This window comes from Lolium rigidum, chromosome 7 (genome assembly GCF_022539505.1).
Source record: "Lolium rigidum isolate FL_2022 chromosome 7, APGP_CSIRO_Lrig_0.1, whole genome shotgun sequence".
Classification (NCBI taxonomy): Eukaryota; Viridiplantae; Streptophyta; class Magnoliopsida; order Poales; family Poaceae; genus Lolium; species Lolium rigidum.
This window is the reverse complement of record NC_061514.1, coordinates 309704095-309717835: the sequence shown is the minus strand read 5'-3', so window position 1 is coordinate 309717835 and position 13741 is coordinate 309704095. Positions and strand designations below refer to the sequence as shown.

Below are 13741 nucleotides of genomic sequence, written 5' to 3'. Positions count from 1 at the left end.
AATTGGGTAATAGTGCCTGCTCAGCAAGAAAACCACGCAACAACTAGGAGATATACTCACCAGCAGAGTCAGCCCGAAACACACGAATGGGCGTGGAAAACTGAGTACAGACCATGGCAGCAAAATGCTTATGTATTGAGAGAACCTCGCTGCGAGAAGTCATAAACTATATCCAAATGTGGCGAGAGAAATCATCGATAAAACTAGCATAGTGGCGTTGGCCCCCCTTTGAAGCAAAGGGAGCCAGACCCCATACATCAGAATAAACCAAATCAAAGGGACGCTGAGATACAAACTCACTAGTAGGATAAGGTAACTGATTCTGTCTACCAAACCTACAACCCTGACAACCCTGAAGCGAGACATCTCCTGAGACAGGCCCCATAAGACCTCGATGAAGTAAAGACGACAAGCGAGAACCACAAAGATGACCAAGACGATGATGTCACTGCTGAAAGGAGGCGGTAGTGGAAGCAGCAAGCACAAGTGGTGTGCAGTCGGTGAAGTGGTAGAAGAAGGAACATGAAGCCAGTCAAGCTCCCAAAGTCCATGGGAGTCACGGCATCGAAGGCCAGCCCCAACCAGTGCCTGAGTGTGAGTGTCCTAAACAGAACAAGAATCAACATCAAGAATGACCCGACAACCAGAATCAGTGAGTTGAGCAGCGAAAAACAAGTTCATGGTAAGACGGGGAACATCAGGAACAGAAAAAGAGGAAGTGGAAAGAGTGCCACGACTAGCAACAAGAAGAGAAGTGCCATCAGCAGTAAGAACATGAACAGGAAGAGGAAGAGGTCGAAGAGAAGAAAGAGAGGAAGAATCAGGAGACATATGAAAATAAGCTCCAGAATCCAGAACCCACGAGGATGTACCTGACTGTGTAGAGAAACCAGCCACAGAGGCAGCAGTACCCATCGAAGCAGAGCCAGAGGACGCAAGGAGGCGTTGAAGCCTCGCAATATCCTGCTCAGTGAAGCCGGTGGTGACGGGAGCTGAAGATGGAGCACGAGGAGGCACACCCCGCTGCTTCTGATATTAGTCAGTCTCAAGGTGACCAGGCCTCCGACAGTGAGGCAGAACCGATCGCGATGAGGGCGAACCCCACCGCGAGAAGGGCGAGCTCCTCCAGTAGCAGCAGGCGCTGGTGTGGGCAGAAGGGGCGGTGTAGGTGCAACGGAAACTCGAGCAGCAAGAACAGAAGGTGTCCCAATCAGACCATCACCACGCAGACGAGTCTCCTCAGCACAGAGCTCAGTTAACACCTCTGAGATAGGAACACGGCCCCGGGCAAACAACTGGGCACGACGGGGATCAAAACTCTGGACGAAGTCTAGACAGGAACTCATGGATCCTCTGAAAGTCCATATCTAAATGTACTGTCTGGCAACACTGGCAAGTACCATAGACATCACTGCGAAGGGAGTCAAGATGGCGCCAGATCGCCGCACTCTGGGTGTAGAACTCATCAACAGTAGAGTCTCCCTGCTGAAGATCATGCTCCTGGCGCAACACAGATAAATACAGAAAATCCCCAGAAGGTTGATAGCGCTGACGAAGGTGAGACCACATCTCAGCGACAGTAGCAAGGCTCATAAACTCAGAAGCAAACTGTGGCTGAACACTCTGAGAAAAAACGGCAGCAGCACTAGCATCCTCATCACACCACTGGGTAAAAGCAGCCAAACTATCACGGTAGCAGCCAAGAGCCTATGAATAAGCAAGTACCTGCTCCTCATATGCCTCGTCAGCAGCAGCCACGTCAGACTTGGCTGCATCCCGATCAGCCTGAGTAGCATCATCAGCAAGGGCATGTGGCATTGACGGCGGGGTAGGAGGCACAGAAGCAGTGGGATGCGGCGGACAAGAGACCTTGCCGGTAAGAACACCCCACAGCCGAAGACCACACATGTGAATACGCATAAAAGCAGCAAACTCTCCATAGTTGCGGCCATCAAAGATCACTGGGCATCTAGGGATACTGACGTAGCCAGACGAAGAGGATGCCATCTTTCTCTTCTTTTTTTGTCAAACTTCAGATCTGGATCTGGCCAGAGCCAGCCTCGCTTGGAGGCTCACGAGCAGCACCTCCCGTGGCCAGAGGCGGGCCGGCCGGAGGCAGGCGGCGCCGGGGCAGGCTGGCATGGTGCAGTGCGGCACCGGGGCGGGCCGGAGGAGGCCAGGCCGGGGCCGACGGCGGCCGACGGGACCTGGTGGCGGGAGCTCGATTTGGAGCTCAAAACCGACGAAAATGGCCAAAAACTTCAGAAATCAACTCGATCAAGAACCGGAGAGGAAGAAGAAAGTGGAGCAGTGGCGGCCGAAAAGATCATCGGCGGCGGCGCGGATCGAGCACGGAGTTGCAGCGTGCAAAGAGCTAAACTAGGAGCTCCGATACCATGTTGTAAATGAGCAACTGGTATTCACGGAGGGCCAAAGACCAGTACATATACAGGTGATACAATATATAGGTAAGCCTCTCATACACTGGGAAATACAAGAATGGGGACTATACAACTCTAACAGAAATAAGCAGTACTACACTTGTGATTTGGCTGGGAGCTCAGACTTGTGATTTTCTTTACAAATGTTGCTTGAAAAATACGGAATTTCGGTGTCAGTAATTTCTACTTCTTCTGTATATCACAAAAATATAACACTGCAAGTGTGCAAGTAGTTCAGAGTGTGTGTGCGTTCACACACTTGAAGAACTGAAGTATTCTGATATGCAGATGGTGAAAGATTGCTAGATGCATGCGTATTAATTGGCCATGATAGAAATCGTCATGTAAATGTGAATGTGTGATGTCATGAAGCAAATGTCAGCATGTAACTTCGAATTGACTTCTTCATTTGGTTTACCACATTATCCGCATATCGGAACCCCACATGATGACATATATTTGTTAAATTGTTAGTTTAGGCAAGAACATGTCCTTGCATATACGTGCTTCCAATGATTCGAGGAGTACATTTCGTCCATGTTGCTATCGAGAGAGTAAAACGCTATAGTTCTAATTGATAACTTTTGGAGCTGTTCGTCGGTAGGTGCAATTACCATGCTTTTGTGCAGAATTCCTCAACTTTTCCACTCCTTTGACTGGGATTGGGGCGGTTATTATTGCAGAACCTTTTTTGTTTACACACCTCCTTTGTTCTTTTTTACTTTTGACTAGGAGACAGACTATGAATTGTCTTGTTTATTTGCGACAGATGTAATATAACCTCGCTGCCTAGATATTACTGTCACTGGAAAAAATAATCTGAAAAATACATTGATCCAATACTATTATGCAGCTTTATTTAAACCTTCTAGATATAGAGTCATAAATTATGCCATCTTGGTGCAAAATAGGTGGTCTGAAGTGGACTTGTAACCTGAGGAAAAGAACAATGAGCTAGAACAGTGGCGCTTGCAGATCTTAGCATGATCTAAACAAAATTGTTCCAGTGAGCATTTAATCAGTAAAGAATCAAGCCCTTGTGTAAGCAAATCCTTGTGCGGATTCTCCAGATCCGTATCAAATGCGAACTGGAGCAGTGCCAAAGTGCACACCTATTGCTCTGGTGGTTAGGTCCCTTGTGGTGGAACCAGCCCACCCAGGTTCAAGTCCTAGACTTGACATGGGTGTTTGCATTTACCTGGATTTATTCTAGGATTTAACCGGCGCTATGCTTTCAGTGGTAGGTGACGTGCCCGTCAACAGCGAGACGCTAGTGGTGACTTCGTCAACCTCAAGATATGCCGGCTCAGTCACTCGGAGGTGCTCATAGGGGTAGGGTGTGCGTGCGTGCGTTCATAGGGGTGTTTGTACGTGCGTGTTTGTGAGCGTCTGCGTTGTACTGTGTTCTCAAAAAAAAAAAAGTGCACACCTATCGTAACTGTACTTTCTTATATAGATAAGCAGCAGTACCACAAAGATACTATACTGGTTTGGTTGGGAGTTGGGACTTGTGAAATTCTTTAAAAATGTTGCTTGAAAAAGTCCGGCATGTCGGTGCCAGAAATCTCTACTTCTTCTGTGTATAACAAAAACATAACACTGCAAGTGTGCAACTAGTTTAGAGCGTGGGTGCCTTCACACACTTGAAGAATTGAAGTATTCTGACACGCAGAGCAATTTGAACACTGAATCAATCCAAAACTTGACCAAGACTTGTATGCGGACTATTTACTGGTAGTAGTATGAAGCAGGAACACATCAATATTTGGAGACTGGCGTCTAGCGATTCCCCGCAGAAGGGAGCATGTGGGAACTGGTTCGCTTGGTACAAAACTTGCGTGCGTCGTAAAAGTCTTGAAGAGTTCAAACTTTTAGATCCGGTGGCCATATGCTCCTACTACATCCTCTGTTGGGAAGATGAAACTATGTTCAAGTTCATTGCATGGGCCTATCCATGTCTCTTTCGCTCATTTTTTTTTTTGCGAGAAATCCGCCGATCTATTAATAATCATCAACAGTAGTCTCTTTCGCTCATGTTTAACTAGCTTTAACCTTGCGCATAGCTGGTGCCAACAGGAATCTTGTGGAGGTCACTGACAACTCAAAGCCAGAGCCTGTCCATTTGATCTTAGGTAAGGTCACACCAACCTGAATGGCCAGGCGATCAGCAAGAAAAAAGTGTAAAGCCTAAATTAACACATGATTTGTTTGAGAAATCTGTCCAAGCTCAAAACAATTGTCGTGTAGGAATTCAGGACTTCCGGTTACAGCCGGCCATTCAGGTTGGAATGAATCCGGTGTGGCCTTACTTACTACTACTCTGTTCCAAAAAAAAAATTATATATATAACACGTTTTGGAAGACTAGTTTTACCTTCCAAACTGTCTTATAATTTGGAACAGAGATTAGTACAGTACCTAAGATCAAATGGACCAGCTTTGGCTTTGAGTTGCCAGTGATCTCCACAAGATTCCTGTTGGCAACAGCTAAGCACAAGGTTAAAGCTAGTTAAACATGAGCGAAAGGGACATGGATAGGCCCATGCAATGAACTTGAACATAGTTTCATCTTCCCAACAGAGGATGTAGTAGGAGCATATCTGCATATGGCCACCGGATCTAAAAGTTTGAACCACGCAAGTTTTGTACCAAGTTCCCACATGCTCCTTTTTGTGGGGAATCGCTAGAAGCCAGTTCCCACATAATTATGTGTTCCTGCTTCATACTACTATAAATAGTCCGCACACACGTCTTGGTCAAGTTTTGGATTGATTCGGCGTTCAAATTGCTCTGCGTGTCAGAATACTTCAATTCTTCTTCAAGTTTGTGTGAACGCACGCACACTCTAAGCTAGTTGCACACTTGCAGTGTTATGTTTTTGTTATACACAGACGAAGTAGAGATTTCTGACACCGAAATGCTGGACTTTTTCAAGCAACATTTTAAAAGAAATTCGCAATTCCCATCTCCCAACCAAACCAGTATAGTATCTTTGAGGTACTGCTTATCTATATAAGAAAGTACAGTTATGACAGGTGTGCACTTTTTGCATTGCTCCAGTTCGCATTTGATACAGATCTGGAGAATCCACACAAGGATTTGCTTACACATGTGCTTGATTGCTTACTGATTAAATGCTCATTGGAACAATTTTATTTAGATCATGCTAAGATCTGCAAGAGCCACTGTTCTAGCACTTTGTTCTTTTCCTCAGGTTACAAGTCCACTTCAGACCAGCTATTTTGCACCAAGATGGCATAATTTATGGCTCTATATGTAGAAGGTTTAAATAAAACTGCATAATAGCATTGGATAAATGTAGTTTTCAGATTATTTTTTCTATGTAGGCAGCAAGGTTACATCTGTCGCAGAAAAACAAGACAATTCATAGTCTGTCTCCTAGTCAAAAGTAAAAAAACAAAGGAGGTGTCTAATAAAAAAAAAGATTCCGCAAAATTAACCGTCCCAATCCCAGTCAAAGGAGTGGAAAACTTGAGGAATTCTGCACAAAAGCATGGTAATTGCACCTATCGACGAACAGCTCCAAAAGTTATCAATTAGGATGATACCGTTTTACTCTTTCGATAGCAACATAGACGAAAGGTACTCCTCGAATCGTTGGAAGGACGCATATGCAAGGACATGTTCTTGCCTAATATAACACTGTTTTAACCTTTCTTCAACACTTTTCTGTTTAACCAATATATGTCATCATGCGGTGTTCCGATATGCGGATAATGGGGTAAACCAAATGAAGAAGACAATTCAAAGTTACATGATGACATTCGCTTCATGACATCACACATTCACAATTACATGACGATTTCTGTCATGGCCAATGAATAAGCTTGCATCTAGCAATCTTTCGCCATCTGCATATCAGACTACTTCAATTCTTCACTTGTGTACACTCTGAACTAGTTGCACACTTGCAGTGTTATATTTTTTTGATACACAGAAGAAGTAGAAATTATAGTTATGACAGGCGTGCACCTTTGCACTGCTCCAGTTCAGATTTGACACAGATCTGTTGAATCCACCCAAGGATTGCTTACACATGTGCTTGATTCTTTCCCGATTAAATGCTCTTTGGCAGGATTTTGTCCAGATCATGCTAAGATATTCAAGCGCCACTGTTCTTGTCCTTTGATCTTTTCTTTAGGTTACAAGTCCATTTCAGACCAGCTAGTTTGCACCAAGTTGACATAATTTATGGCTGTATATCTAGAAGGTTTTAAAAAACAGTGCATAAAAGTAGTGGATAAATATTAATGTTCAGATTTTTTTCCAGTGACAGAGATATCTAAGGAGCGAGGTTACATCTGTCGCAAAAAACAAGACAATTCAAAGTATGTCTCCCAGTCAAAAGTAAGAAACAAAGGAGGTGTACAAACAAAAACGTTTCCACAATGAAACAAGTGGAAAACTTGAGGAATTATTGACAAAAGCATTGCAATCAAAACACCTATCAACGAACAACTCCAAAGGTGTACTACTTCCTAACTTTATGCAGCACCTGATGCAAAGTATACATGAAGTAGAAAATTAAAGGAGCTAGCCAGCGCCCAGCTGATCATCTATCTTATCCCATCATGGAAACCAAGTCTCCTTGCATGTTTTATTACGGCATGAAAAATGATCAGGAGGAATGGACGACGATGCAAGGACATTTTCTTGCCTAACTTAACATATTTTTTTACCTTCTCTTCAACACTCTCCTATTTAACCAACATATGTCAGCATGTGGGGTTCCGATTATGCGGATAATGGGGTAAACCAAATGAAGAAGACAATTCAAAGTTACATGCTGACATTCGCTTCATGACATCACACATTCCAATTTACATGACGATTTTTATCATGGCCAATGATACGCATACATCTAGCAATCCTTTCACTATCGCTTGTGATAGGAATTGGTAATCGGGTATACATCTGGCTATGCTAGAGCCTAAATGTGCTTCTTTAATTAGTTGTTCCAGTCTTTGAATTAGTCATGATGAAATGCCATTGATTCCACTAACAATAACAGTAATTGAGTACTACAGAGCAAGGTTTAATTAATCAAAGAGACACACATACTATAATACTGGCTGGAGATCACATACATGCATGTAAGATGCTGAACTTCCAACCGTCACATCATACTTTTGTGTCCATCAGAACAATCCGAAGACTATACTACATGTACCTAAGATCTGCAGCAGATCATAGCATCTAGGAAAGCAGTTGATGTGATTTCTTCAATATATTTTCGTTACAATACTCAGGTCGCTGAACATGAGCTGCGGGCCGGTTTGGTAACACGAACTTCCGATTACCTATACATCTACACATGTTTGAGTAGATCTTTTGATACCATCATTGGTTGGCAGGTTTCCTGGGGGAGGACAAAATCATTTTATCTGATATAGATACACATACGAGCAGTACTGTTTGACCATGGACCTCTACGTTGTCACAGCTAGAAGACCTTGTTCCAGGCCATGAAATTTGAGACCGGGTGATCGCACTTCACACAAAAAAAGCAGCAAAACAGAGGAATCTAAAAGTTGTCCATGAGATGCAGGGCACGAAGCTGTCAAGTTGTCGTCTGTCCGCCGTGTGTGTACATCGTTCTCTTGCTCCACCACGACCACGACGCCGCTGACCTACAGCTTTGAATTCAGATCGAGTGAACGCACGAGTTTTCCCCGGTCAAGGCTTGTTAGACTTGGCATATTATTGTCTCGTCCTCGGCCGGCCTAGATACAGACAGACAGATAGGCGAAAATACCTTGAGCAGATGAGAACTAGAGCTGTTAAGCAAAGGGTGCTGTTCTTGTGGGTTTGGGTCCTCTGCTCAGGAGAGATGACACCCACATCGATCGGATGGATCGTATTTGCTAGGCCATATGTATCCATCCGTTTGAAGTAGGTGTCATCTCGCCTGATCATAGGCCTCACTTAACCTGTAAAATAGAGTTTCATCTTCATCCTACTTGATAGCAGCTTTACAGAAGAAGACCACAAGGTAACTAATGCAGCTGCCTCTTTGGCTTTCTCCTTTCGTCTTCCCCTTGCTGTTTTCGCCTGCAGTTCAGGAGATGCGGCCGTTCTGACCTGGCAGAATTTGTAGCAAGCAGACGGCATCGATTTCCCCCTTTCGTTTAGTGTTACCTGCATACAGTTCACCTTGCTCTTACTATGGCCAGGGACTGACTATGGCACTCTGCATCTCTCAGGAACACAAAGACGTGCGGCCTTACTTGAGTGCTGTCATTTGCTACCGCAGGAAAAGGAAGCCAAGCAAATCTAATGAGCTCAGCAGCACTGCAGCAACGCCCATTTCGGCTTTTTTGCACGCTCTGAAATCTGAATACGTTCAAGGTCAACCTCTTCTGATTGCAACAAGGGAAGGTTGTTGGTCTGTTAGATGTAACCAGCCGGCCGGGTAGTTTTGCAATATGTTCCGACTTCAACCTAGGTTGTTTTGTGGCTAGTCTTAAAAGAGAAACACTTCCCACTACCATACGTTTCTTAGCTTGCTCATTTTTCTATTGCAGGGAATTCTTTTTGCTGAGGTGAAGGCGGCAACAACGTAGAGCAGCAGTGCCGACGAAGGAGATGTCAGATCCGAGGTGCCAATGGAAACAAGAATAGGGAGGGTTAGGCCGCCTCGAGGTGGGGCCAACAGCGGCAGCGGTCACAGAGACATCTGGTAGGAGGTGGTGATGTAGTAGTGGGTGACTAGAGTTGAAGTGACTGAAGTAAAAAAAAAATCAAATAAAACTGTTAATGGGGAACCCATAAGATTTCTTAAATATATACATCAAACAATTTTTTCACCTTCAAGACATTTTGAATTGAATTTCTCCAAATCGGAGAAGGGGCGAGAGAAAAAACAATGACAAGCCCAAATATGCAGAAGGTCACCTCATGCCCAAATAAGCATGAATGCAAGATGAATGAAGCCCAGGACACTGATGGATCAGGAAGCACCAGGTCATGAGCCTTCAAGTGGGAGGCGAATGCCATTTAGTACAAGAATAAGAAAGAGTCTGAACTCTGAACTAAAGGTATGAGTTGATATGTAATCTTTGCAGACTTGTTGAGGAAAATAATTACCATGTCCAATTGCTAAAGCCTCAAGGGATTTGACATGGTAATCTTTGCAAACTGTTCATCTTCCAACTTAATGGAATCTCTATTTGAACACCTTTCTTTCTGTTTGTTTTGCCAAAATAGAAGGAAACAAAATTTTCCTGTATGTTGCTACATTATTTTGGGCACTGAGGACTAGAATTGACCTAACTTTGTGCTACTGGATGAACTCAACGGTACTACCTGATGAACTCAACAGTGCTACCCAATGAACTCAACAGAGTCATCATCAAGAAAGCATGACAAGGCCAACAAACTGAAAAAGTACTGAAATACAATAACAATGCAACATGTTTCTACAGAATTGGCTAAAGCGCCCTGCTTTTTTATAGTAGAAAGCAGCAAGTCAAGCTGGGGTGCAAACCCCGGCATAGTTACAGCTCAGATCAAACGGTAAATAACAAAATAACGCTTTCAGCAAAACGGCACGCCCAGGTGCCAACCATCCAGCAACAGCACACACAGGTGCAACCCTACTAGCGGCAGCACAAGCAGGTGCGAACCAAACCACCTAAAACCACTACTGCTAGTAATAACTAGAGCTTTAGAGTATCCACAGGTTACTGCTACAAACTGGTAACTAGGTAAATAGATTTGAATACAGCAGATGACGCACCATTTGATTGAGCTGTCACACGGTCTCAGCATATTACGCAGTTTGCCTCATAATCATAGTCTGAGGTGTCATCTTCAGCAAATGAGGCTAATGAGGCTGAGGTGTCCTTAGTAGTTACATACTGGGATAGATACTGAAGGATAGTATGAGGTCCATATCGAGGAATGCTGTTGACAAAATCACAAGCCTCGGTGATGCCACTGCCTGGGTGGAAGCTCATGATGGTTCCATCCACAATCTTGTACCATCCAATGCTTTCATGATAGAAAGAGTTCTTCTCAATGGCGGGGAATGCCAAAGGGGACACAGAAATTGCACGAGTAGATCCAATAAATAGAGCACGCCCACCAAGGTCACGGATTGGTTGCGTCTTCCTGGCATCCAAATCCACCCGGGATACATTATAGTCCAGGAAGTACTCCCTTGTTTCATCAGCAGTGAAGTGATGGGCTTCATAGGTACATGCTTCATAGGTACAGGTGAACAACAGCAGCTCCCCGTCATTGTCCAGGAGATGCATTGTGTGCAAATTCCCCGAAAGCTGGTGATTGATCTTTGCAGCCACCACCAGCCGGTTGTCTCTGGTGTCCACCATGTTGATATCCGTGCCCGTGGTGCAATAGAAACGGCCTGCAAATGCTATGGCTGGCGCGAAAGAGGCGCCTTGTTTGACCAGGGTCCACTGCTCATCGCCAGGCTTGGCGACGGCCAGCATCTGGACCTCCTCGAACAGGACCGCGACCGTGGCGTCATCATCGGCAAGGCCAGCAGCTGACACCACGAAATCCAACCTGGGATAAGCGTCGTACATGCCCGCGCGCCAATACAAGGAGTAGAGCGTGGTCGCCGGCGGGAGATCGGCCACCTGGCGGGTGAGCGGGTTCAGCAGGCGGACGGCGTAGGTGGCCCTGTTGCGCAGGACGAGGAGGCCCTCGATGGTGGGCGCGCACACGTCGTGGCCGCGGAGCTCCGGGAGGTGCGCCCGGACGCACTGGCCGGTGGAGACGTTGAGGAGGCGGCGGCGGTCGGGATCTGCGGCTTCTTCCGGGAGCATGATCCATCTGCGCGGGAGGAAGCGGCGGTCGAGCATGCCGTGCGCGCGCGGGTCCGCGGTGCACTGCCGCCACGGACGGCACACGGCGCGGAACCGGACGTAGTCCGTCACGTCGTCGGCGAGAAGCCGCTCGGCGATCAAACCCGCCGGCCCGTCCCCGACATTGGACCAATCCATCCTGCAGAGCGCAGCCGCAGAGGTCGGATTCAAGTAGGCCGGGTTTAGAGTACGGCGATCGAGAGACCCGAGTGTGGGGAAAGAGCGAACGCACCTGACAGGAGGAGGAGACGGGAAGCGGTGGACGACGGAGCTCGCTTCCCCCGGCGAAGAGATGGTCTGAAGGAGAGGGAGATCGCCGGACCTTGGTCGCTTCGCATTCATCGGAGGGGATTTGGGAATTTGGGACAGCGGTGTGGACTGTGCAGCGGACACTTCGGCGTTTCGACTTTGTGGTCTTGTGGAGGCTCCTCCACTAGGATCGTCACTTCGTCTCTTCGACACGTGGTGGAAAGCCTTTTTTTTTCTACTGTAGAAAACTAGTACTACTACACATACTCTACACATACTCGTGTGCTTGCTTGGTACTTAATTTTTTTATAAACACGGTACAAACGCAGATGCTCACATATACGCGCATAAAAAAATTCCGTTTCAGGTTAGGGTTTTGGGCTCCTCTCGCGGCGCTCGCCTAGAGTTTGAGATCCGATCTTCTAATCGCTCGATCGCATAGAGAAAGGAAGAAGTAGCAGAGGGGGTAAAGGGAAGGAGGAGGAAGACGTTGATGCTCTCCTTCACAGGCTGCACTTGCATGAAGACGATGGGGATGACTTCGTCTGGGAGGAGGAGGTTGGAAGCGACGAGGTGCAGGCCAAGTGGTTGGCGATTGCTCGAGTCCATACTGATAAGGGTTTCAGCCCTAGAGATGAGATCGGCATGGAACCCGGCCAAGGAGGTTCGTTGGAGGATGCTGGAGGATAATCTATTTACGGTGCAGTTTGGTTGTTTGGGTGATTGGAACACAACGATTCATAGTGGACCGTGGCTTTTTCGCAATCACGCACTAATTATTCAGGAGTATGATGGGTTCGAGAATCCTAGATCGATCAAGCTGGACAAGATCGATGCATGGGCTAGAGTTCTCAAGCTGCCTGATAATTATCTGAAAGTTACACTGATCAAGGGGATGTGTAGGAAGATGGGGACGATCTCGGAGGTTCAGATCACACTTCCAGCTGGGTATGTTGGTGCCTTTGTAAGGGTGAAGGTGGATCTAGATGTCAACAAACAGCTATAACGCTTTGTTTCAATCACGAGAGGTGGACAGAAAGATTGGTATCAAGTGAAGTATGAGAAATTGCCAATTTTCTGTAATTTATGTGGTCTCACTGGGCACTGCTACGATGAATGTGGAACGGGGGAGCATGATGTGTCCAAGTTCGAGTGGGGAGATTTCATTCTCGCGGACGAATGGAGGAACCGTGTTGGAGCATGTGGTTCAGCAGCTGGCCGTGGATCTGGGAGGAGGTCCAGCCAGGGGAGGAGGCCTATTCGGCAGGAGTTTTGGGAGAGGTAATGGTACGCCTAGTGATTTTAGTAGTGAAGGAAGTTGGCGTTTTAATGCCAAGAATAACCAGACAGGCAAGGAAGAAGGGTTGATAGTTGCTAGAGGCACAAATTCTGATGTGGACATGCAGGATGGGAATTTGGGAAAGAAGAGGCCGGCTATCAATTCTTCGGCAAGCGAAAACTTAGATCAAAATCCTCCAGGCACATTGGTGCTTTCCGGAGGGTCACATGTAGCAAATATGATCGATAAGTTTGATGAGGTGAAGGGTACATACCCCCTCGTCTAGTCCCCAGAAGAACACTAACAAGAAGAAACAAAAAGGTGAAGATGGTGGTGCGGTGGATAGTACAAATTCTAGATCGGCGGCATCCTTCGAGGATGACTGCCAGGAGCAATGAATATTCTAAGTTTGAACTGTCGAGGTGCAGGGCGGCCTGAGACAGTTCGTGAAATCAGTGACCTTGTTAGGTTGCAACGCCCCGGTCTGGTCTTTCTCTCTGAGACCAAGATGTCGAATAAGAGAGCGCAAGATTTAAGGTGGAAGTTTGGGTTCTCAAATGCTTTTGGTGTGAAGAGTGTGGGCTTGAGTGGAGGTTTGTGCTTATGTTGGAATAATGATTCCAAGGTTTCTCTGGAGTCCTTTAGCAATACTCATATTGATGTGCTGATTCAGAATGACGACCTTGGCGATGTGTAGTGGAGGTTTACCGGATTCTATGGTAATCCAGTGAGGTCGAGGAGGAAGTTGAGTTGGGACTTGATGAAGTACTTGAGGAGGGAGTACAACAACCCCTGGATCTGCGCAAGGGATTTTAACGAGGTCCTCTATGCCACGGAGCAGATTGGGGAAGTGAACAGCAATAATGGAAGATGTAAGGGTTTAGAGATGCTATAGATGTGTGTAAATTAGAAGATTTTGGG

General features: G+C 46.1%; 1 long non-coding RNA gene across 1 annotated transcript; it reads left to right on the top strand.

Annotated features, from left to right (window-relative positions):
• The first annotated feature begins 8279 nt into the window (after nucleotides 1–8279).
• LOC124678921 lies at nucleotides 8280–9564 on the top strand. The gene is made up of 2 exons (XR_006994689.1): nucleotides 8280–8453; nucleotides 8665–9564. It is a non-coding gene; the product is annotated as an uncharacterized LOC124678921 (long non-coding RNA).
• The last annotated feature ends 4177 nt before the right edge of the window (nucleotides 9565–13741 follow it).